Here is a 24815-nt window from a genome sequence, read left to right on the forward strand (position 1 = left end):
AGTGCCCCCCCCCCCGCCCCCCCCCCCCCCAAGTGAAATAACCTGTCTCTACAATAAATGGCTCAGATGAAAGGAACATAAGATGGTGTCTCTGCCTTGTCGTTTCCGGCATTAATGGAAAGGAGCGGGATAGACTGATAAATGTGGGAGCGGGACGGGGAGGTTCTTGTGCAAGTGCCCGCAAGTACTCTCCACACACCAGGTAGGCTTTTGTTTGTAATCGTAAGCTGATTTGTGATGGCTTAGGCAGATCATTGTTCCCCATCTCCAGTTGGTCTCTTTTTCTTAAGAGGGCATCAGATTGCATTGGTTAGATTCTCTGTAGTCCTGAGAGGGCGAGAGGGACAGAGAGAGATCAAGGAAAATGCTGTGTTTCGTTTTCCAAAGCAGGGATCTGCCCGCTTTTCTCCTCAGCCCTCTCCTTCAGTCCAGTCTCTTTGCTCCCCTTTTGTCCAGGGAACTTTTTCCTTTCTTCATCTCCACAAACGTCACTCTGATTCCTTCTCTCTCTCACTCGTAACTGGGAGTTGGCTATAGCCTCGTTTCTCATTCTGATCATGTTCTTTCTGGATTCTGCCAAATCTCTTTTGCATTGGTTTTTCACCTCAGCACTCTATTCTGTCAGCAGTTCAGTGAGCCCTTTCCAAGCTAATTTTTCCCCATTTGCTTTTTAATTAGTTTTCCTCTCCTTCTTGCCTCCACCCCTCCGTCCTGCTGTCTTTCAGTGGATAACCAGTACTAGTCCCACGATTTCTTGCATGCTTTTAAGAAAATGTGGGTTGGAGCAGTGCCAATCATGGTTATTGTTTCCAGGGTTGTGACTTTGCCTTGAAATTTTCAGATTTATTCATTTGTCATCTCGCTCTATAATAAGACATGCGACTGTTTGCAGGCAGTTCATGATTTGCGTTAAGTTTTCAGAGGCAGGGACTTGGTATATTGTATAAAATATTTGTTGGAAAGGATTCATATTTTAAAAATAAAGTGCTCTGAGTAAGTTAACCTGTATCTTTAAGTCCTCCTGAAGACAGGAAGCAGATTTCCTTTTATAAGATTTAGACATAGTCTATGAACCCCCTGATGTGTTAACCTTTGGTGTCTGTGTATTTTGGAGGTTAAGAGTGTTCATAGCCTTTATGAGATTCCTAAGAGAGTGTATAGCCCCAAGTGTTAGGAATCCCTGCCTATTTAGAAAGCCTAAAGAGATTTGAAATTATAGTCCGCGGTCTGGAAGGAAAGGATAGAGGCTGCAGGAGCACACAGAAATCTGTTTCACTGTTTCACATGAGGATAAAGCCCTTATCAGGAGGTGCACGAGTCCAGGTATACACAACTATGGCATCTAAACAAGGGGTGGTAACAAAGGAACTTGAGATTTGTTTTTGAGAGCTCCCCCAGCCCCTGTACTAATTCTTACCTCTTTGGGTCGACTGATGATAGAATGTTAGAGCTTGAATGGAATAAAAGAAAAAAGCCATTGCCTTAGGAATTTCCAACCTAAAGCATACCACATCAAGTTCTGTCCTCTGTGGCGAGTTAGCTCAGCTCCTTAGAGCCTGCTGTAGTCAGCAAGGCACAAATGGGGTTATGGGTCCCTGCTGAAGCTGCCAGATCTTTGCTACTCAAAGTAGGGTTCACAAACTGGCAGCAGCATCAACATCTGGGAGCTGTTTGGAAATGCAGACTCTCAAGGCCCCCCTGACTCAGAATTTACAAAATAGTTAAATTCCCAGGTGATTCATAGGCCCAGGAACATTCAAGGAACAAATTCTAGGCTCATCCTGTTTCATGGACAACTGCCAAATCTCTGAGGCATTGTCATGGGCACGGCTCCTCAGTGTTTTAGATTGTTTTGATTTCCTATCATTTTTATGACACATTCTAATACAAAGTGATTTAGATGCAGGTCTGTCTGCTTATATGTGATTTGGTTTAGTACCGTTCTGTATTCGCAGGCAAATGCGTAGATTGGAAAAATAATCCTTGACTATCTGCTTGAGGTCTGGGGATGGGAAGATACCATTATGCTCACCATATGCAATCACCATAGAAGGGGCTGGAGATTCAATCAGTATGACACTGGTTCTTTGAGAAGCCTGGTCCGGGGAGATGAACATATAAAAGGGTAATTCATCTCTTACTGTGTCTTGTGATGGCTTAAGGGACCAGAGAAAAGAGTGGGTAGTTTTTTGCCCTACTGCTGGGGTTTTGCTAACATCTGTATATATTGATAGGTGGACAACCCAATATGATAAAGACATTTTTAGAGCTTTACCAGACTTCTGACCTCTTCAGGGAGCTGCCCTAATTCCTCTTCTCACTGTGAATATATAGCACCTTTTGTGTTTTCAAGTAGTTTATGTACTCATTCGTTTAGTTACTGGCCTGCTGGTGGGTAGCCTGCTGGCATGGAGCAGGAGAGAGAATGTTTGTTGTGGAGTGCTCATTCTGCTCTGCTCTGGGGCTGAGAACCCCTGCTGCCCATTAAGTGGAATGACTTCCTGCTATGACTTTTTGTCTTTGGGATCTCAGATTGAAGCCATGTTATATTTAAATTTATTGCTTTTCTTTCAGAATTGCCTAGCTGAAGCATGGTCACTAATCCCCATAGCAGAATTAACCCCATTTGAAGATTTAGGAAGTGGATTTTGACTCTCTTGATGAAAGATTCCTAAGAGTTTTACAGAATAAAGAAGCAATGACCTTGTAATATTTGTACTTTCTGTTAACAGGTATGGAACAAAAATTATATGGGAAAATTATATGTTTGCAATCAGCCTATTGCTTTCTTTTTTAAAAAATTTTTTAACTAGAAGCTCTTTTTCTATACCCTGACTTGCGTTTCCATACTCCTTTGCTTGGTGTCAAATAAACTTGAGATCATATTCTCTAATCACGTAGCTGGGTGAGCTTTATAAGCACAGTTAGCTAATTCTCTGAACCTCATGTATAAAGCGGGGAGCAAATATTTCAAAAGGATAATTAAGAATGAAATAAGATGGTGTATATAGAGGGTCTAGTAGAGTTCATGCAATCATTTTTTTTTTTTTTTGATATTGAGCACCTAGCAGGTACAGTTGCTGGGAACTAACTATGTGTTAGGCACTGTATTGAAATATGCTTATGAATAAAGATAACAGACAAGACTTGCCTTCATTGAAGCTTACAGTCTTTTAATATATGACCAAACTAAGATGCTAATGAGTAGGTAGGTAACTCAGGTACATAAAGTAGCCTGCAAAAGTTCCATGCTCAAGGAGCCATGCTCCACTACTCCATTCCTGCCAAAGTCCCTTCCTTCACAGGACAAGGTTCAGTGTTACCAGATAGTCCTTTTTTTTTTTTTTCTTTTTTTCAGGAAATACCGGACACTCAGATTTTTATGTGAAGTCTCCCTGTTTTTTAAATATTGGTAACCAATTAAAAACGTTCTGACCCAATTTCTAGTATAGCTTCAAATAATAAGGGTGTATCCTCATCAACAAATATAATTGTGATGTTTTTCCCTCTCTGGCCCATCTCTTCATCACAAAGGAGAGCCGTGGTCCTCCACCCATCTCCTTACCTGCAGGACACATTTCTGGGGTCTGTATCCCAGGACCATGCCTACTCTCTCCTCCTTGTGAGTTGTGGGCCACAGCAGTGATAAACTTGACCATGGCATGGCCACTTGTCTGTGAAATAAAACAGCTTAAAAGCGCCATACTGGATTGAGCTCTGGGTATAGTTTTTTGTTCGTTTGGTTGGTTGGTTTACTACTCTATTCTAATTGCTGCTTCCACTTGAACAGAAAAATGAAAACCTGAAATATTGAGTTTTAGAAACTAGCTATTCTTGGCAGGACCTGCACTTTTATATTCATTCTCTGCACAGTTTAGCATTTATGAGTGCTTAAATTCTAATTTACAAGTTTTGCCAAAAACAAACAAAAAAAATAGTACCTCTCAAAAAACATTGGCACCAACCTCTTTGTTAGTACGGCTTTTTTATAGGTTGTCATTTGGAACAGCTGAACTCTTATCTACATAAACCATTGAATGATATCGTATGGTTACTGGGAGTGAACTTGGCAGGTAAGGCTTCCTCAAGGAGAGAAGGCGTTGGTGTCCTCTAGGATCCTATTTAACTATCATTTTCTTCAGCCCCCCGTGCTTTTGAGTGGCAGCGGCTGGTGCTAACGGGTTGTCTTGCCAATGGCTGTGGAGCATGACAGGTGGGAATGATCCACATTTCTTTTACCTAGACTAGGGCCCAGATGTCGAGCTTTTCACTCACCTCTCATCTGTCAAGAGAGACAAAACACAGTCTGGTTTAAAGGCTCAAGGCAGGGAAGAATTGGATCCATTAAATACCAGGCTTAGGATGGTGATTTCCAAGTGAGAATATTAGCACAAAATTGGAAGGACTTATGCAGTAGGAGTAATTGAAACAGCACAGAATTAGTGTAAGATCTGTCCCAGCAGTATTGCCTGTTCTTACAACATAATGTATTTGTGACGGGTACATGTGTGTGTTTTAGGAGGGCAGGAAAAGAACAAGGGTGAAGTGGAAGATAAGGAGGATGTTCCTTAGATGGGAAAGGTGAGAATTCACAGGAAAGTTGAGAAGAATTCTTGGCATTATAGATGTATAAACACTTAGGGTTGGCACAATGCAAATTATGGAGTAAGAAAAGCCCCAGTTAAAATTCTTGTTTTCACTTTTGGTGAAAGTTGCCTAAAGTCCTCCAGTCAGAGAATACTACACAGGTGTCTTTCCCCAGATATATATCTGGAATTTCCCAAATGTATTTAACTGTACCAAATGTGCCATTAATGATTTATGGCCTGTTAACTCCAAATTTGTCCCTTTTGCCTGCTTTGTGAAACTGGATCTGGGCCCCTCTTTGCAGTTGGCACAGTTTCAAGCTTTGTCAGCAGAGGGCGGTAGAGAGGCACTGCGGGAGGAAAGGGTTTTATTTCTCCATTCTTTGTGTTCTCTGGGAGGGCTCTTCCAGAGCGTGTGTCTTCTCCAGTGTCCTGCTCCTGTGCGGTCTGGTAATCAAGAGCACCAATGGCCAGCAGTGTCCTCTGGCACCCCTTTGGGTGATTTTGTAGTAGAGTGCCTCCAGTGAGATACCTCCCTGTGGACAGCTTCCCCTGGTACCCTAGAGCAGCAGTCCCCAACCTTTTTGGAACCAGGGACCAGTGTTCCTATGAGAATCTAATGCCTTATGATCCGAGGTGGAGCTGAGGCAGGGATACCAGCGCTGGGGAGCGGCTACAAACACAGATGAAGCTTCCCTCGCTGGTCTGCCGCTCACCTCCTGCTGCGTGGCCCAGTTCCTAACAGGCCGTAGACCAGTACTGGGGGTTGGGGTTCCCAGGCGTAGAGGACACATTTTCAGCAAATCTGGCCAATTGGCACCACAGTGGCTTCTGTGCCATCTAGTGAGTCATAGCTGTGCCTTCTCCAACACAGTCAGGATCTCTGCCTTGGGGTGGGTACCTTTTCCTTAGGTGTTCTATCTCCATCCCAAGGAACTCCAAACATAAAGGAAGACCAGCTATACTCCTCATAGCTGGTCTTCCTTTATGTTTGGAGTTCCTTGTATTACTTCTTACTAATCACCTGTTATGGCAGTCTCTGGTTGTAGTTAATTATATTAAGCTTCTGTTGTTCAGATTACCATGTGATTTCCATTTTTTGATTGCACTCTGACTGATATGAGACCTTTAAGTATTGTCAAGGAAAATTATGAAAGACTGAAATAGGCAGAAGAGATTACTTAGTATCGAGTGCATCCTCCTGGGTTATCTGTGCCTTTCATTTTCTTTGAACTGTTCTACATTTGGGCTAGTTATAGAAAAATGATAGTAGTGGAAATGATTCTTGTTCATAGAAATGCAAATTAATTTTATCCAGTTGAGGTACTATTGATCTCTCTCAAGAAATTAGTTTTTTAATATGTTACATTTATTTCAGCATTCCTGATTGTCTACATATGTGTTTGTTCTTTGTATTTTTGAATCTGTAATATCCTTCTGGTTCCCTCTTTAATTAATGAGCCAAATAAAATCTTTGCTATCTGTTCATTTTATATTTGTAAGAGTCATAGTTTTATCTTTAAAATATAACAGTATGATGCATTAAGGAGCTCAGGAGATAGGTCCACTTAGATTTTAAAATATCATAGAATATGGTGATATGAATTGCTAGGAAAAAAATGATTTAAAGGCATTTTTAATACTTTATAGCTGGGCAGAGATAGAGAAATAAAATCATTTTATTTGTAAAGAGCAAATAAAAGTGTTTTGAAGATAGAAGACTCATACCCACAGAATTGGAGAAATATTTACAAGTTATATGTCTGATAAGGAATTTATATTTAGAATATATTAAAATTCTTACAACTCAATAATAAAAAGACAACCAATTTTTTGGAAAAAGGGCAAATAATCTGAATAGGTAATTCCCCCAAAAGAAACCCAGATAAGCCAATAAGCACATGAAAAGATTCTCACAATCATTAGTCATCAGGGAAATGCAAATCAAAATCACAGTGAGAAACCACTTTATACTCACTAGGATGACTATAATAGAAAAGACATAATAACTAGTGTTGGCGAGATGTGGAAAAATTAGAACCTTCATACACTGCTGGTTAGAGTGCAGAGTGGTACAGCCACTGTAGAAAACATTTTAACAGTTCTTCAAAATGTTAAACATAGAGTTTAGCAAAATGTTAAATATAGAATTGTGTGACCCAAGAATTCCACTCCTAGGTATAAATAAAAATGAAAAAAATGTCTACACAAAATACTGGATGTGAATGTTTATATGGCAGCTTTATTCATAAGTCATCGATTGATGAATAGGTAAAATTCGATCTATCCATACAGTGGAATTTTATTTGGCCATAAACAGAATGAAGTACCGATTCATGCTACAAGAATGAACCTTGAAAACATTGTGCTAAGTGAAAGAAGCTGGTCACAAAAAATCACATATTACACGATTTTATTTATATGAAACATTGAAAGTAGGCACAGCTACAGAAATAGGAATCAGCCTAGGGCTGAGGGTGAGGGTGGAGGATTAGGAGGTGATAACTAAAGGGTTCAAGTTTCTTTTGGGGGTGGTAGAAGTGTTCTAAAATGGATTGTTGTAATAGTTGTGCAACTCTGTGAATATACTAAAAACTGTTGAATTGTATGCTTTCAATGGGTGAAGTGTGTGTATGGTGTGTATTATAGGTTATTAAAGCTGTTACCAAAAAACCTAACCTAGGCAAATAATCATCAAATAAAGCACATTCCTCAGCGGTGGGTAGTAAATGCTACCAGCGCGCGAATGTACAGAGCCATTGTTCACATGTCAGAAGGTCTTCATAGGCTCTTTTTCGATGTCCTCTCATACATAACTTTTTAATTTGGAACACCATTTCCTTAAGGAAGATTATTGCAAAATGAAATGAACAGCTGCATTATTTTTTAATGGGTATTCCTTCCCACTCCCACCCACATGGGAAGCAGTTTAGAGAAACTGATGCTTTATCTGAACCTTTATTTATCCTGTTTTTCTATCACTACTTAAGTATTTTAAAGTCTTATTTTACATCTTTTTCTCTCAGGACCTTGTGATAGTGGCTGCTGAAGGAATCTGTAAATTGGTAAATTAACTAATTTATGAATGATACAGAGCCAAAATAATTTCTAGAGTTTCAATTGACAGAAGCAATTCAGAGAAAAACCAAATGGGATAGAACAGTGGACCAAAAGTAATAGTATTAAGCTGTATTAGGAATAAATAGGAAGTCTTGCACGCAGGTTCAAAACAATTATACCAGCCCCAAATGGAGAAGACCTGGCTTCATGGCAGTTCCAGTGGTAAATGAAGCCATGGGGAGTATAATTGGGGTATAGTGGGGAGGAAGGCTGAATAAGAGCCAAAGATAGTTGTGGCCTCCAGAAAACTTAGCTCTGTTCATACCCCAGGTCAGACACCTACTAACTGAACGGCCAGAGCAGGCGACCTAAACACACTGCATCTCAGTTTCCTCATGTGTGAGATTCAGATAATAGTCTACCTTATTAACTGTTGCGAACATCAGCCCTGTTCATAGCTGTGACGCCTTAAAGCTGTACTTGACACACAGTGGTCATGATATGATAATGATGCAGATGATAGAAAATAGTGATGGAAGTAGGGAGTCCAGATTAAGGGTGATGATAGCGCCAGTACTAGGCAAGAATCAGATCCTATTGGGAACACTGGGACCTGGTTAGTAGAACTGACTTAAGGGGAGTGCAGGCAAAGGTCGCCCAATGGAGGAGGGACTGGGAGATGTAAATGCAGTTTCAGCAAAAAATAATTACCGTGAGTATCTTTTGTGGGAAAACTTCTGGGTTAGTTGCTATGGTGATAAGAATCTCACATCACGTACATAATGTGGCATAAACTAGGGCTTGGCAGTAAGGGCAGCCTGTGTTAGGTTAGTACAGAGTAGTAAGGAGGTCTCTGCACTTTCCTGGTATCTCTGTTTCGGGTCCCTCATCTGTAAAATGGATACAATATTAACTGTGAGTATTAGTTAAGATTCCTATAAAACACCTAGCTGGTCCATAGCAAGCAGTCAAGAAATAGTACTTATTATATAATTTAATATCAGGGGGAAGAGACACATACAAAAATAACTAGGGTACAGACATTTAATAAAAGTCACAAAAGAGAGAGAGTGCTCTGGGATTTGAAGAAGGGAGGGATCTTATGTGTTTAGGGCCCGACAAGGCAATGTTTCATTTGAAAACAGTCTTAGTAGATGGCGATTGGGGTGGTGGTTGGAAGACGTGGTGAAGAGACAAATTTCTGATGCTCAGTGATAGAAGGGATTCTTTTAGGTATAGAGAAAGTGATAGAAGGTAAACTGTTTTCGCGGTCTCCTCCAGCTTTTATTATTCCTGGTAGTTTAGAAATGTTTATTTTGTTGAAGGGGTTCCTGGAGTTTTAATGCTCTACCTCAAGGAAATGCCTTTCTAAGTGAAACTTGAGGAGCTGTGACAGCCTGCCCAGGAAATGTTTGTACAGGGGCCCTCTTCCTATTCCCAAATAACCTGTACTTCTACAAGTAAGAAAAATGTGAGAACGTTTGTCGACCAAAAAAATTAAGTCAGATTTCCTGTGGCATTCATTTCTTTTTATAGGAATGCTGGAATCCGGGCACCCTCTCCTGTGGGACACATCTCGGTTGGGTGGACCTTTTCCAAGAGTAGGTATAGGGTCAAATGACTGGGTGTGTGGCTGCATGTGAGAATGATCTGATCTGACAAGGATCATGTGGGTTGTGTGGATGAGCAGTGGCTACCCTTGTCACCCTGCGAGAAAGTTGTCCGTCTTCCTGCACTTTATGCCCCATCAGACAAGGAAAAGGATATTTTCCCAGCAGAGTAAGAAAACCGTTCTGTTGGCAATATGTACTATAATAGCGCTGTTGCCCTGTATTACCTTTAGGCAACCTCCTTCATCCTCCCTCACAGACAGGCTTCTTCATTTTCCTTTCTTGGTGAAGGACGCACATTTCCTTGGCCGCCCAAGCTAGAAGTCTAGCAGTCACGCGAGATTCCTTCTCCACCATTACCTCCAGTTAGTCTTGTTCACTGTTGGTTGATTGGATCTCTTAAATGTTTCTGGCTCTTGGTCTCTACCTCCCATGACTGCTGCCACCCTGCGGAGGCCCTTATGTGACTCATGGCTCACGTGGAGTGCATGGACTGCCTCACTGGTCTCCTGGTCTCCGGTCACATCCTCTTCAAATCCTCTACACAGCAGCAAAGAGCAAATATGGCAGTCTCTCCACTCTTAAAAGTCTCCAGTGATTTACATTGTTAGGGTGGTGGTTCCCATTGAGCAAGGGAGTTTTTTCAGAATCTTTTGACCCTTTTCTGAGTATTGAGGTATGGGTCCCATCCTGCATGCGTAAGTAAAACGCGGGCACGGGGGAAGTGTTTGGGGCTACCTTACCATGAAAAACTTCCCCAACAGAAAGATATGCAATAACAAGTACTTTTAAAAAACAGCTCTTTGTTTCGAAATAACTATTTCCCAGGAGACTGAGAGAAGAGTGCAGAAAGGCCCACGAAACCAGCTTCCCCCAGAAGTATCATCTTACACACTCTAGGACAATATCAAAACCAGGAGATCGATGATGCTACATTGCTGTTAAGTAAACTGCATACCTGAGTAATGCTTTTTAATGCCCATTCTCTTGCCAGGGTAGAATGTAGCATGGCTTGTTTTGTGAACAACTGGGTTGCTTCTTGTCTTTGTTGGGCATGTTTTAATTTGGGAATGGTATAGACATTCTTGACTCTGGGAGTGATGGTGGTGTTTGTTGTGTGTAAGTGTAAGATTTTAATAGCTACTACTTGTTTATTATTATAAAGTAGATTATACCCCCAAAGAGCTTGCCAAGAATAGATTTGATCAAAGTAATTCTGTCTAGTGACCTAAGGTCATAACTTACTTTTGTAAAAAGTCGGATCTGCCATGGTAGGTTTTATGCTAGAAGAACAGTACAGACATTTATTCTTCTTGAATCTTAAGATACAGTTGATTTACAATTATGTCAGTGTGAATTGTTTCCCAGGCATGTGTAAATCTTGTTTTGATTTATCTTGTTTAGATTATAAAACATAAGGGTACAGGGCTTGTTTTATTGGGCTTGTTTTATTGTTTTTTGGTCTTGTTTTGGTCATAATTCTAAAATACAGCATCTACTAGGGAATGGCTCCATGCAGTGAATCATAAAGTGTAGTTTTGCTCTGAGAGATGGAATATAATGCTGGGTTATAATGAATTCAAGGGGATGGATTTCAGACTTTTAGACGCTGACTGAGGACATTCTTTGAAGTGGCGATCTTCACCAGGACTGGGAATTGGATTTTGTGACTGAAAGCTGCTTGGCTTCCTCATCAAAACTGATGGACAAGGCAGAAAAGTCCTTCGCATCAGTTGCGGTGACATTTTGCTGACGCTTGTCTGTGTTTTCTGTGTTTTGGACAGATTTGCTTACATCTTTTGAGAAAGGGAACTGAATAGCACTAAGAAAACAACTATCTGCTTCAGTAAAACTAGGCCAGAGAAGGCTGATCTTATGTTCTAAAATCAAGCAGTGGTGAATCCTCCCATCCGACTGGGGCTCCTTACAGGAGTCATGAGATTACTTCTTCACTCTCATCAAGGGCCAGGCACTGGGCTAGGCCCTTTGCAGATTAAATCCTTACCAGGTGGACGGTTTACAGATGAGGAAACTAGATTTCCATTTCTGTAACTTTCCAAAAGAGACACAAGGCCAAGTCATGTCAGTGCTGAGATTCGCACCTGGGTCTAATCCCCGAGTCTTTCTACCATATCAGATTTCCTCTCCAGCCATGCAAGACACTCGGGTTCAGCTCTGACCCTGTTGAATAATTCCAAAGCAGACTTCTGAGAGAACACCACAGAGGCTGACTTCTTTCACAGCTGAGAAGCTGCCTTCTGAGGTGTATCTCTGCGTGGAGAATTCAGAACATAGTAGATGCTATGTGCCTTGATCATGGGTAATAACCTCACTAGAGTGAGTAGGAAGGAGACTTTGTGGCCCAAGGACAGAAAGAAGCAGCCAGCCCAAAGTTACTCAGTCATCTGATTCATTTCTTTATGTTTCTTATACTTTCCAGCAAAGGGATGATGCGTTTACTGGGGGCTGGGAAGGAGGCTCGGCTGAATGGTCGAGACTTTCAGATTCTTCAGAGAGATTCCTAGAGCAGTGACACCTGTATTTTCCAAGGACAACATCAGCAGGACATCCGGGAGGAGGCTTAGTGCTAACAGCAGGACAAAGTTGTTGCCCTACAACCAACAGCGTTTGTGGTCCTGGACAGGTCACTTAGACTTTCTGGAGCGTGGGGCCTGCATCTCTCTCTTTCTCTCTAGATGACTTTTAAATTCCCTTCCAGTTTCGTAGGATTGGCAACTAGGTGTGAATGATTCACAAGCTTGTATTGTGTTTCACATGTGGGCTGGGAGCTGGTGCACTGAAGCCTTTAATGATGATCGGAAATTGGTATTTGAGAATACCGGCTACTATTTAGAAAGCTAAGAATGGTTGGATGATTTTAGGACAAAGTCATATATAACCTATAATGAAGTGGACTGAGCGGAAAAGCAAGATAGTAATTTCCTTTGAACTTTGGTCCACTCAGAATTTTTTTTTTTTTTAAATCTAAATTAGTGCCACCATTTACAAACACAGAGATTTGACCCAAAACTCTGGGTTGCTGGCTTCTCTGGAAAGATTGGAAGATCTGGCCCCTCCAGACTGTCTTTCTTCAAATTGTCTTGTGGTCGGAGTTGCAAAGTGGCAGCCAATCCTAAGTGGGGCAGATAGTCACTGATTCATCACAGCTTCCACCTCCCTCGCCTCTGTCACCCTTCCCCCTCAGACTTGTCCCGTCCACTTTTCTCCTCACTTCGATTATCTGCCTGTTAAGGTGGACACTTTCACTCAGTAGTTCTCAACCCTGCCAGCACCTTAGAATGTTTGGAAGTACTTAAAATTCTATTGGTTTCCTGGCCCTACCCAGACCAATTGAATCATAATCCTGGGGTTGGGGTGGGCTGATATTTGTAAAGTTTCCCCAGGCAATTCTGATGTACAGTGATGGTTGAGAACCAGTGTCTTAGTTTGTTCATGGTGTGGGTTTCGATGGAGAGAATCACCACGGAGCAGAGGAAACAGGGAGGGAAACAGTTTACCTAGTCTCATTGACTGGAGCAGTCACAATGTGAATTAAATGTTAACTCACTGGGAAAAATTGGGGAACTTTTAAAAAGCGAATTTCCCAATGGCATATTCATGGCACGTGTGCTAAGGTTTTAATAAACTCTCCCCAGATCCTGTTATACTGCTGTAGGCATTTAAGTCATTATAATAATGTTCATAGTTTTTTTGCATGGAGTGATTATAAAAGTACTTTTAATTAGCTTATAAATCTAGTGGTCATGAGAAGCAAGTGATACAATTTAGTGTATTTGAGACAAAGGATAAAATGGAAGGGGCACAGTTTTGCATAATGGCTTCATTCATCCATAATTCTCAAACTGTAAATCAATTTCTATCATCTCTTGCCCACTCTCCCACCTCCTCTGCCAGGATCACATTCTAGGATATGAGTGTGGTCATCCTGAATTATTAAAAATTTCAAATAGCTGGTTAATGAAAATTTGTTCTCATTTGAAATTTAAAATGGAAGGGACTTGGACCTCCTATTTCTGCTGCTTCATTTTTAAGGGCAGACAGTACTGGGGTTTTGAGATGTGAAGTGAGTGGTTCCAAGCTCTGCCCCTAGTCCTGGAACTCTGTGTGATGGTTCCCTCCCTCCAGCGTAGAGCTGTTCCCCCAGGTTCCCGTGACTGCGGAGAAACTGGATAGCTCCGATGCTCTGTACCTTGCCTTAAGCTCGAAGCTTGCAGTCAGTCACTTTAGTTTCAAAACATTCTCTAACTGATCTTTCATCCTCCGATGTCTAGTTTAGAACCTGACATAAGTTGGAGCTCAAAAAGTGAGGGACGATGAAGGACAGAGACCCAGTTCAGGTCTCCATGAAACCTCCTGAGATTCTTTCCAGCCCCTAAGTCTTTGGGACACAGAGATGATGTGCCCTCAGCAGTGCCCCTGAGTTAGCAGTGTTCTGCCCTGCTCTGCATGAGTGCTGGGGGAGCGGGGGTCTGTCTCTAAGGGTAGGGACATCTTTTGAACCTTCGGTATTTTCTCCACAACATGTAGGACCATGGAGAGCACACAGTGAGCCTCTTCCCAGAAAATTTGTCTGATGGGGTGGGTCTCAGCCAACAGGTTGGCCTCTTACTGACCTTCCATCTCAATTTTGTCCTATGGACAAAACTCTAAAATGGCATGCTGATGTCACTTTGATAGAATTGCAAGAGAAAAATAATAAAATCGACATCTCTTTCTAAACTGGCAATGTGTTAGTAATTTCTTTTCCTCGGGATAGCCTCTGTAGTTTAAGGTGTGTGTGTATTACACTCTTGTTGTGTACCTGACCGCCTAATGCTAACAGCACAGTTATTCTGCTCACTGCTTAAATTTTACCTGTGCTTCCTTGTGTCTTTGAAATCAAGTCCCCACCATGCAGTTCCACATTCAACCCAATCTGGGTTCTACACTCTGTTTCATGGGACCCAAGACACCAGAGCAGAGATGCTTTGCTGGCTGGTCTGGCGGACAGTATGAGCAGGTGTTTGTAGGATCACCTGGGAAGTTTCTGTTTAAAACCCCCGATAGAAGCCCAGTGCAGAATGACAAAAGCAGAATTTGGAGAAGAGCATAAAACATAGCTCTGCTCAGGGCTATGTTTTTTGAAAAATTTCCAGGTGATTATTATATACCTTCCAGGCTTCTCATTTAAAAATAGTTGGCTTACAGGGTTTTTTTTTGATCAAAGTGGGGGAAAAGCCTAACAGTCATTGGAAAGCAACTCATATTTATTGAGCGTTTAGTAATTATTATTATATGCCTGATTGATTGATTTAATTCCCTCCCCTCCCTTTTTTTTTCAAACTTGCTTCATTTATTCATTTCATAACTTCGGATACATTCTAGGTGTCAGGCTCTCTGACAGGTGCTGAGGCATCTTAGAGCAGTGGTAAAGAGCCAGATGGCCAAGGTCTGTAACAGCTCTACCACCTGGTAGCTGTGCAACCTAAAACAGATTGCTTAGTAGTTCATGCCTCAGTTTCCCCCACTCCAAATGGGGACAGTCATAGCACCTACCTCATAGGCTGAGAGGAATTGTGTTAAGGTGATCACTGCCAGTTCTTACTTCAGTGATGATTAGGACACTTCTACCATTAGAGAACAGAGAGTTTGGTGGTTTCTGGGGTCCAGAGGCAAAGAAGTACCATGGTCAGCATATACGACATATATGTATCTTACCATACAATCTTCCATCCTCCTGCACCCGCCTCCCACATTTATCATTGTTATTTAGGAGTTCAGCTCTAGGAACATCTCGGAAGTCTGTATTGCATCTTGTCAACGAATGATGCCGTTATTGTGAAAATTGGTTTCGATTGGAACCCTGGAGAGATGCTGTCAGGCACTCCCGAGTTACATCAACGAATGATGCCGTTATTGTGAAAATTGGTTTCGATTGGAACCCTGGAGAGATGCTGTCAGGCACTCCCGAGATACCTGAGGCTGCTTTGCCCTTATGCTAAAATGGCCTGAAACTATTGTCCTTTTATGCACTGTGTGTGTGTGCATGCTGTTACCTTTATTAGGGAGCTACCTCACTTCTAAAATTTCTAATCTGTTACTACTAGAGTAGAAAGACCCAAAGGTTATCTGGACTTCTTAAATCATTGGCCTTAGTTTTATGGAAACGACTCAGTAGATAGTTTGAGAGTTCTTGAGGAGAGACTGTTGTGTCCTTCTGACCTACCCTCTGTTTCTCCTTGCTACGTTTAAGGACCCTGTGATTACTTAGAGCCTGCCAGGATAATCCAGGATCACCTCCCTATTTCAAGGTCAGCTGTTTAGCAGTCTCAATTCCATTCGATACCTTAGTTTCCCTTTGCCATATAATGTGACAGGTTCTGGAATGAGAACTGGGACTTATTTGGAGGGCCACTACCTGCCTGCCACAGCTGTCTTGTGCCTTTTTGTTTACTTATCATGATATGTTCCAAAAAAGCTTAAAACATATAATACAGGTAGATAAAGAAGTACATTTAAGATTAAGGGGTAAAAATGAGGCAAGGAGATAATAAGAATAGGAAAATAAGGGTCAGGAATGAGGTTTAAACTCTAAATAGATATCCATTTACTTCCTGGAAGCGAACCATGATTGTGGTGCTTTTCCTGGCAGCTCTCTTGAAGAAGGAAGCAGTGTCAGTTACATTGTACCGTGCCATTGAGTAAAATCCGGCCAGATGGTCAGATGCCCAGATGAATGTTCTTGATACTGTAAGACGAAAGAGGACTTTCTTCTCTAGGTCTTCCTAGATACATTAAGTTTAATGAGCAAAACCTTTGCCTGGTTTATGGTAAATCCAGCGATTTGGTTCACCTTGCCATTTTCATTTTTTTTTTTTTTAAACTGCTTTCTATATTAGGTCACACATACATTACTTTTAAGATTTCTTCCAAGACATGTGGCCCAGGGCCAGCCCAGATCCAGGGATTTGAAATATCTAGAGCAGAGGTTCCCATCTGTTTGTTCTCAAGCTCTGGGGATTGAGGGTGCCCTGAGCTTTTATTCTGAAAGGCAGCGTTGTCTGCTCTACCATTTCTATCTCTAGGGTCATTAAATAGAAGATGTATTTACATATACAATCTCTGATCCCCCTTTAAGATGGGAGAGTTTGAAAGCCTACCAGCAGTTATCAAGAGCTTGCTTTAGATTGTGGTTAGTGACATTCAGAAGAGCGCACTGCACTAGCAGCCCATGAGGTTTTTGAAAGTGATGTTATAATAAAAAATATTTATTTATATCCTTAATGGACTGTTGGTTAAAGGCAGGATGCATTAGGAACACTCAGGTCAAAGTATAATTATTGAGCATTATGCTGATAATTCTGCCATTTCCCTCCAGATTATCTTCCTTCTAGCCACAGTTGCATTCATCTGATCAGAATTCTTTTGGCATATCTTACAATATTTTTTAAAAAATCAATATTTAGAAAGAAAATATTATGATTGTTATAGTCATTTTGTCTTTTAGTTTATTAGGATTAAAGATTCGTGCACCTGCAATGTGTTATTTGTGGAGAAATGCTTTCAAATAGCTGCCAGAAACCACCTGTCCTATCCTGATATTTAGAAACAAAACAGAAAAAAAATATAAAATAAACTTTTGGGGTTTGGAGATGCCAATTAATCACACCCTTCCTCCCTTCTGGGTTCTGAACTAGAGGAAATAGAAGAAGCTAGATGAAGATTAAAATACAGTACCAGCTTTATCAAAGCTGAGTTGGAAGATGTGTTCTATGCAGGGCTTTTTGATCCCCCCAGGTGGAATTCCTACATCTGTCCTCGGGGCAGCCAGATGGTGTGGGTGCCCTCTGTTGGGTAGGGAAGCCCCGTCCCATTAACCTGTGGGGAGAGAGAGAGAAGACAACCCCAAGAGCAGGAAACCTACCGGCCCACCCCACAAGCTTAGAGGAGAAGACCTGCACGTGCTCTCCTGCAGGAGCAGGAAAAGTCCTCTCTCCGATTTCTTTCTGTGACGTTCTGCATGAAAACGTGTCCAGTGGGGAAGTAAGGAGTAGACCCTTTATAAATCTTTTGGTTCATTTTTAAATTAAGATGCAAGAGATCTAAACATCAGGCAGTTTCTTGTCTAGCTTTGATGCCAGGGCCAATGATTACGTTGCTATCTGGTTTTGAAAATGCATTTGGTCCCCACACCAATTTTATACTATTAAGATGTAATTGTGGAATTGATTTTGTTGACAAATTATATTTATTTGTTACAGAATTCAATTAAATGCTGTGTTACAGGCTAAATGGGCAAAAGGTAATTTTTCATTAATTTGAACATTTAGCAAAGATGGTATTAAAATGAATGAACTTCATAAACTTTACTATCTTGTTTCAAAAAAGAAATATAATTTTACCTTAATAATCCATCTTTATCATATATATGCAAAAATTAAATGATTGAAAAGTTCCTAACGGTGTGTATGTCTGTGTGTGTGTGTGCATGAGAGAGAGAGAAAGATTGAGATTGAGATAGAGAGAGGGAGAGAGGCAGTTAAAGGAGCTCATTTGTCACAAAAAGCTGGACAAGGTCAATGTAAACAGTGGGTGGATTGTGTATCCCTTAAGTCATCTTTCAAATATAGTTTCTTTCAGTAAAGCTTTGAAAAGCTTTCAATGGCCTTAAAGTCAGTTATGTGTTCTGGAAAATATCAGAATGAGAAATATTTCCAGAAACTTTAAATATTGGTTGACATCATCTCATACAAAATTAAGCCACCTAAGGAGGATGCTTAACCTCATCAGTTGAAGGCTGTTCCACTTTAAAGTCAACTGAGAAAGTACTGGTGATTGGTAAGCAGGTGTTCTAAAGTGAGCATTTCAGCAATTATAAAACAACAAAAACTCAGTAAACCCCGCCATGAGGTCTTACTTTGAGCAGTGCAAGGTATATGCTGGGAAGCTGCATAGGGTAATTTGCTGTTTAGAGTTATTTGCTATATTACAGTTAAAAGTTGGAAGACATATCCAAACTGCGTCTTTGATTTTAGCACAATGGATCAAAACCCTGCAACTAGAAAGCATGACGAGTTGTCTTAGACACACTCCTAGTTCACAATGATAAAACCACACCATCTGCTTATCTAATTCTCACCTCAGCTGGATGTGTCTTACAGTAACTAGGAGTGTCTATAAGACAACTGGTCTTACTGACATGAATCTAGCTTATACATGAATTAAGCTGCCTCCTTGGGCTAGGGTGCCTGGCCATTGGTAAAGAAATACCAAATCATTAAGTTCTGTGCACATTATGAAAAGAAGAGGGATTGTGCCATATTCTCTGTCATCTGTCATTGGAAAGAAATAGCAAATCATCAAGTTCTGTGCACATTATGAAAAGAAGAGAGATTGTGCCATATTCTCTGTCATCTGTCATTGGAAATTAGTATCTGATTTCCCCTCATTACTATCCTGGGTGAGATAAAAAGCAATGTGTCTCAAACTTTAATGTGCAACAGATACCTGGGGATCCTGTTATAAACACCAGTTCTGATTCATTTGGTCTGGGAGTGGGCCTGAGATTCTGCATTTCTAACAATTTACCAGATCAGCTCAGTGCTTCAGGTTCACAGATCAGACTTGGAGTACCAAGGTCGAATAGGTGCTGGTTACTAGAAGGATTGATAGACATTGAGGCCATTTGGTTAGCCTCAAATAATTTCTCATTTTTTGGAGCCAAATATCAAGGAGAGGTTAATAAAAGCTTGAACAGTCCAGCACGATACTCAGCAAGTATGGCAATGGATGCTCACGGCATGGCGGTGATCTATCAGGGCTTCGTAGTAGATGAGCTCTTCCTGAAAAGCTGCCTCCTTGGGCTAGGGTGCCTGGCTATTGGGCTGAGAAGACTAGCTTGTGATTCTTTAAGGAAACAAACAAACAAAAAAACCCAACAGTATACCTTGCAGATAGATTGCCTAGTGAGCCAGTGGATCTACATTTGTGGAGAACAGAAAGTTTATCTTGTAAAATATTGGAATAGATTTTAGGTGCCACTAGATAGGATCCATAGAGTTGATAAAAGGAACATTTTTCTAAGGATTTAATTGTTCTCATGTCTGTCTGTGTATTTAAATCACCTAGGCAGCTTAAAAATAATAAGGCACCTGCCTGAGCCATACCTCAGACAAAGTGAATCAGAATCTTTAGGCTTATGAGACCTGGGCATCTGTATTTTTTAAAAAAGGAATCCAGGTGATTCCAAAGTGCATCAGAGTTGAGAGGCTCTGGTTTGGCACTCCTTAACTCGGAGGGCAGGAAACTCTCCTGAGATGTTCCATGTTATCTTGAGTTAATTCATTATTCATGTAATCCAAGGGCTTGCAACTAGATCCTAGTGAAGTTGACCCAAAATATTTGCAGTATTTGGGAGAGTTGACTTTGGTTTATAAATTGGGGGACAAGTAAACTTATCAACCAGCATGTGATGATGGTGGTGGTCTTCCCTAAGAAAATTCAGACCTGAGGCTTTTATGACCCAAGATCTGTCGAAGCTTGGAGCCTTGTTGTCCATCTGGATTTACTATAACTCCATTTTAGAAGCAATGGGAAATTCATTATAAGGTTTAAATTTCATAAGCCTCTGAGTGGATATCTCGGATTGCGTGTCTATACATGCATTTTTTTAAATTTTTTTTATTTTTATTTGAACCTGGTGATCTTCATCAAATCAAGTGCTTGGAGGGCTGTCTCATTTCTGCAGAAAGTGCAGCCAGAGCACTTATGGGGTAGACCAGCATCCAGCCTGTGTCTCTCTCTAGGTGGAAGAGAGGGGTCCTAAGGGTGGGGCGATTGGCTTGTAAGGTTCAGAGAATACTCGTTGACTAATGGGCATTGCCTCACTTTTTGGGAGTAACTTTGATGATTTTTCTGACTTTTTTTATTTTTTTAAATTATTATCACTGAGGCCATTTTGGGCCTGTTATCATTCCGTGAGTGTTTTCGAGATGGAAATGCCAGAAGTCTGATCCTCAGAGAAAAAAGTACATTTTCTGCTTACCATAAAATTCCTTTGTGGCTTTACAGTGTTTTGGCTCTGAGTGAAAGCAAATCTTTTGAGCATTTCCATTCGACATTGAGGAGATCTACCTAACAAATTTACACACTATGTGATCTTTTCACAGACTATTCCTTTTCTTCTTAGAGAGTCATTATCGACCTGTCATAATGCATGTTCATGGTTTCCTGGGCTGGAAGCCAAATGACAATCCTTTTCTTTTTAAGACTGCCTGATGTAGCATCATCCAGATTTTGTCTTCTCAAGCCTTCTTCCCTGTGCCTGTTGATTTATAGACTAAGATCTTTGAGTAGAACCTCAGTGCTGTATACTAATTAATAAATGGGGGCACAGCCAGCCTAAGAATAAGTTCCTCGTCTGGTGCTAAAACAGTGTTGTCACTGAAGGATATGGTAGAAATTGAGACTCATCTCAGTCAGCTTGGGGCAGTATCAGGAATGGACCTTCCTCTCATCTCTCTGTGGCCTCCAGTCTCAGCACGGGGCTCTGTGCCTGCTCATCTTCGGGGTTTTGATTGACTTGAGTTCCCTTCCTTGCTCTGCAGTCTGGTTTTATGGGCTGACCTCTGAACCTCTGAACCTCTTTCTGTAGCTTGGGTTAGGTTCTGCAGATTGGTAAAGGCAACGGTTCTTAAGTGGGGTGCTTTTATCCCTTAGGGAACATTTGGCAATGTCAGTCTTTTGATCATCACAGCGGGGAATGGTGCGTTCTTAGGGCATCTAGTGACTAGAGGACAGGAATGCTGCTGAACACCCTGCAGGACAGGCCTGTCACAAAGAGTTATCTGGCTTCAGATGTCATTTGTGCCAAGGACTGAGAAATGCTGGATTAACAGTTTGTTTCATTTTTCAGAGACCCATGCTTTTTGTTTTAGTACATATTTTCAAAATTCGTAGAATTGCTGTGGTTTCATTTTTTGTTGATGGGAAATTCTGTCAACTGTGAATAACCTATGGGCCTAGTGAGTGAAACTCACAGAACACGTGAAAATCTTATCTGATCCAGCAGTGACAGCTTCCTTCTCACTCCTTTGTCCTCGCTCTGCTTTGTACACCTGCCAGTAATGTGCACACCCAAGAGGCAAAGTCAATAAAATCATCAAAGGTTCCTTTCCAGCTGTTTTCCCTTCCCCTCTGCGCCCTCTAGTGGAGATGGTCATATGTGAAGTCACCAGGAGTTGAGTGGGAGTGGGGAGAGGGCAGTAAGGAGGGCCTTTTCTGGATACGGAGTTATTAGCCTTTTTACAGTGTTTGAAACTTTATTTTGCTGTTGACATGCGATATGGAGCCCTAAATTACTCTCAGTGGACGATGTAACTGTGAGGCAAATACCCACTTCAGGGAGCTAGGGTTGGAGGTTGCCTGCAGGTGATAAAGACCACCAGGTTAATTTTTTTTTTTTTTACAAAAACATGCATGTACAAAGACACATGCAAGTGTAGCATAATAAGTGAACTTTCTGAGCACAGGACAGTCTTGGTTTGAATACTTCAGAAATAAAAGGAACCAGTCCTTTTAAAACTCCAGACATTCTTTTAAAAAGGCCTCCCCAGGTATATTGAAGGGGTGTTGTTTTAGCGGGTGTCTTTCAGATAATGACTCAAAATAAAACTTATTTAGCTAGTTATTGAGAAACAGGCTTTTTTCACTTAGGATGTGCTTTTCCTGTTTACAAAGAAAAGTGCTAGAATTCGTCACGAAAGGGGAGAAGATGGGCCCCAGTTCATATCCGTTCCTGGGCACCGCTTGACTCCTGAGCTCCTCTGCTCCCTAGGATAGGAGGAGGGTTCGCTCATTGGTTATCGCAGCTGTCAAGGATTCACACTTCAGATTTGGGGCTTCTGCCAGGTGGGCCCTGTGATTGGTTTCAAGTTGGTGGCACCAGGCCTGTGCGTCCAGGCAGCCAGAGATGTGAACAACCAAACTCAGGGCCTTCCCAGGAATTTGGACTTATTTTGGAGAAAAAGCTGCTTTGCTTGTCCTTCCCTTCTCCTCGGCTTTCCCTTTTAACAACAGAAGACAACCGTATTTCGAGCAAGAATCTCCCCCCAGACCATCTGTCTTTCTCATACCAATAATTCTGTCCATGCGTATTTTTCTTTGTTGATTCTCTCAACCCCTTGAGGTAAGTGGGACATTGAATTAGATACATAGCTCCTTAAAGTCACCAGACTGGTTTCTGGCTTGTGTTTTGTATTAATAAGTCTCTTCCATTTTGAGTTTCTGCAGATGGCTAGTAGATGAAGGTTGGTTTGGTGGAGATCATATCATATTAGGAAGCAAGACTGGGGCTTGAGCAGACTTGCGTACTGGTTCAGTTCTGACTCTAATAACTGGAAAACCAAACGTTTTCTGGGCCTTGGTGTCCTCGGTAAATTGATGGTTTGTACTGGCTTATTTTTCTAAGTAAGATCTAATGTAGTCTTCAAGTCTGTCTAAGTCTGTATTTAAAAAATGAGATGTTTTAATCCATCATATTTCCTTTCAAAGCCATTCATTAGGCACGTAAGCTGCTCTGATGAGTACAGAATATGGAGTTCGGTCAGATGGTGTGCAGTCATTTCAAGGTTAGCGTCCAGTAGAAGTTCAGATTCACCCTGATTGCAAATGATAATGACTACTCTTTTTTAAAACAATTTTCAAGCACTCTCAGTTGCTCTTGATGTAAATTGATACAGAGGCTGGAAAGAGAAGTAGTCAGAAATTGTTTCAGAGTTACATTGAAACCGAGAGCAACCGAGTCCTGGGCTTGTGCTGTCTGTGCTGCTCAGCCAAAAGACTGACACAGGAGTTGCGCTATTTAGAACAAGCATTTATTAGAGAGTTGCAAGTCTCGGAGACACAGGCAAGCTATTGCTCAAAGGCCTGGCTCCCCGAGTATCTTGGAAGCACAGACTACATAGGGAAAAATCAGTTGTCATGGAAACTAAGGCAGTTGGTGTCATGGGTGCTACTGATTAAACAACCAAAGGGAGTCGAGGTAGTTGATCATCGTGTCCGGTTCTGGAATCAGCCATGGCGCCTTCCTGTCTGATCCCGTGACCTGTCTCAATGGGGCTGGGGCTGAAACATCTAAAGTTAAGATGTTATCCTTAGTCTAAAGTTCAATGGAAACCTATTATCCTCATGACTATAGACTTGAGGCTCAGTTAATCTTATGTCCACAGGCATGGGTCCTCAACCCCAGCTGCAGATCAGTACCTATTAGGACCTGTTAAGTCCATGACCTGTTAGGAACCAGGCTGCACAGCAGGAGGTGAGTGGCGGGTGAGAGAGTGAAGTTTCATCTGTATTTGCAGCCGTTCCCCAGCACTAGCATCACCACGTCAGCTCCACCTCAGATCATCAGGCATTGGATTCTCATAGGAGCGCTGGTCCCTGGTGCCAAAAAAGTTGGAGACAATTGTCCTAAGGGTTAATAATTAAAGGAGCAGACATACAGAAGATAAGGGTAGGGGGAAAAGGCAAGTGAGTCACAATGCCATTATCTAGGCAAAACCAATTCGAATCAGAGAGAAAAAATACTTAAAGCAATGAAGTTTGTGGTTGTGCCATTATTCGAATCAGAGAAAAAATACTTAAAGCAATGAAGTTTGTGGTTACAAGCTATAGGGTAAGAAAAGGTGAAGCCGGGGATACCATGAGGCCCATAATATGGAGGTCCATGTATCAGATCCTTCTTCAGAATCGTTAACATTATCTAAAACTGTCGTAGCTTCTTACAATGAGGAAGTCAAACAAGAAGCCTCTGAAACTTATAATTTATGACTGACTCTCATCTAACAGTTAAATACTTATAGTGTTCTCTGTCATACAGTTTTACATGAGTAGATATATGGACCTGAATTTAATAAAACAACAAACGAGACCACTGCTGAGCATTAATTTCCTGACCAAATAACATAGAAATTCAGAGTTCAACTTGCATATACAGGGGTAGCTAAGGAAATTTTGTTCTGAATCTCTAGAGTGTAAATTGATGCATATATTGATTGTCCCTGGTATCTTAAAATTTGGTATTCAAAAGTTTTTCTAACAAAGTTTTTTAGAAAGAACAAAATTTAAACAAAACCAAAAATCAAATTAAAACATTTGCGGAACCTCTGAAACAATTCTGGGAAGCCTGAAGTCCTTTGGAACACAATTTGAAAACCAGTGACTAGGATCGTTCACCCCCTGCTCACCCAGCTCTATCGGGGTTCTGTGGTTCTGCAACTTTCCCGTTTTAGACGTGCAGAAACTTAGACTTGTCTGTGATCACAGTGCCAGTGGGTGCAATAGCTGTAGATCAAAGGTTTCCAGGCCTTGGGTGCCGGGGTTCTTCCCACTCCTCCTCACCATCCCTTCCAGTGCCTTCTCTGATCATCTTAAATAATCAGTGGTATAACAGGCAGCCTCCATTGAAGGTCCCCCCCACTTGTTTCCCCTCCCGTCCTCGGTCTTGGACATTTTTGTTCCCTCAATCCCTGCTCTTTCTAGAATTTTTTTTTCCTGGAGC

General features: G+C 41.3%; 1 protein-coding gene across 8 annotated transcripts in view; it reads left to right on the forward strand.

Moving 5' to 3' along the window:
- MGAT5 (mannosyl (alpha-1,6-)-glycoprotein beta-1,6-N-acetyl-glucosaminyltransferase) overlaps positions 1 to 24815 on the forward strand; it is a 330189-nt gene that overhangs the window by 94240 nt on the left and 211134 nt on the right. The window contains exon 1 of one of the 8 annotated variants that reach the window (XM_015596652.2): positions 2712 to 2732. The exons of the other annotated variants lie outside the window; for them this stretch is intronic. The gene's annotated coding sequence lies outside the window, so the exon portion shown is untranslated. Of the gene's footprint in view, positions 1 to 2711; positions 2733 to 24815 lie in introns of those variants that run through there. 8 annotated transcript variants of the gene reach the window in all.

This window comes from Pteropus alecto, unplaced genomic scaffold (assembly GCF_000325575.1).
Source record: "Pteropus alecto unplaced genomic scaffold, ASM32557v1 scaffold3, whole genome shotgun sequence".
NCBI classification, from domain to species: domain Eukaryota; kingdom Metazoa; phylum Chordata; class Mammalia; order Chiroptera; family Pteropodidae; genus Pteropus; species Pteropus alecto.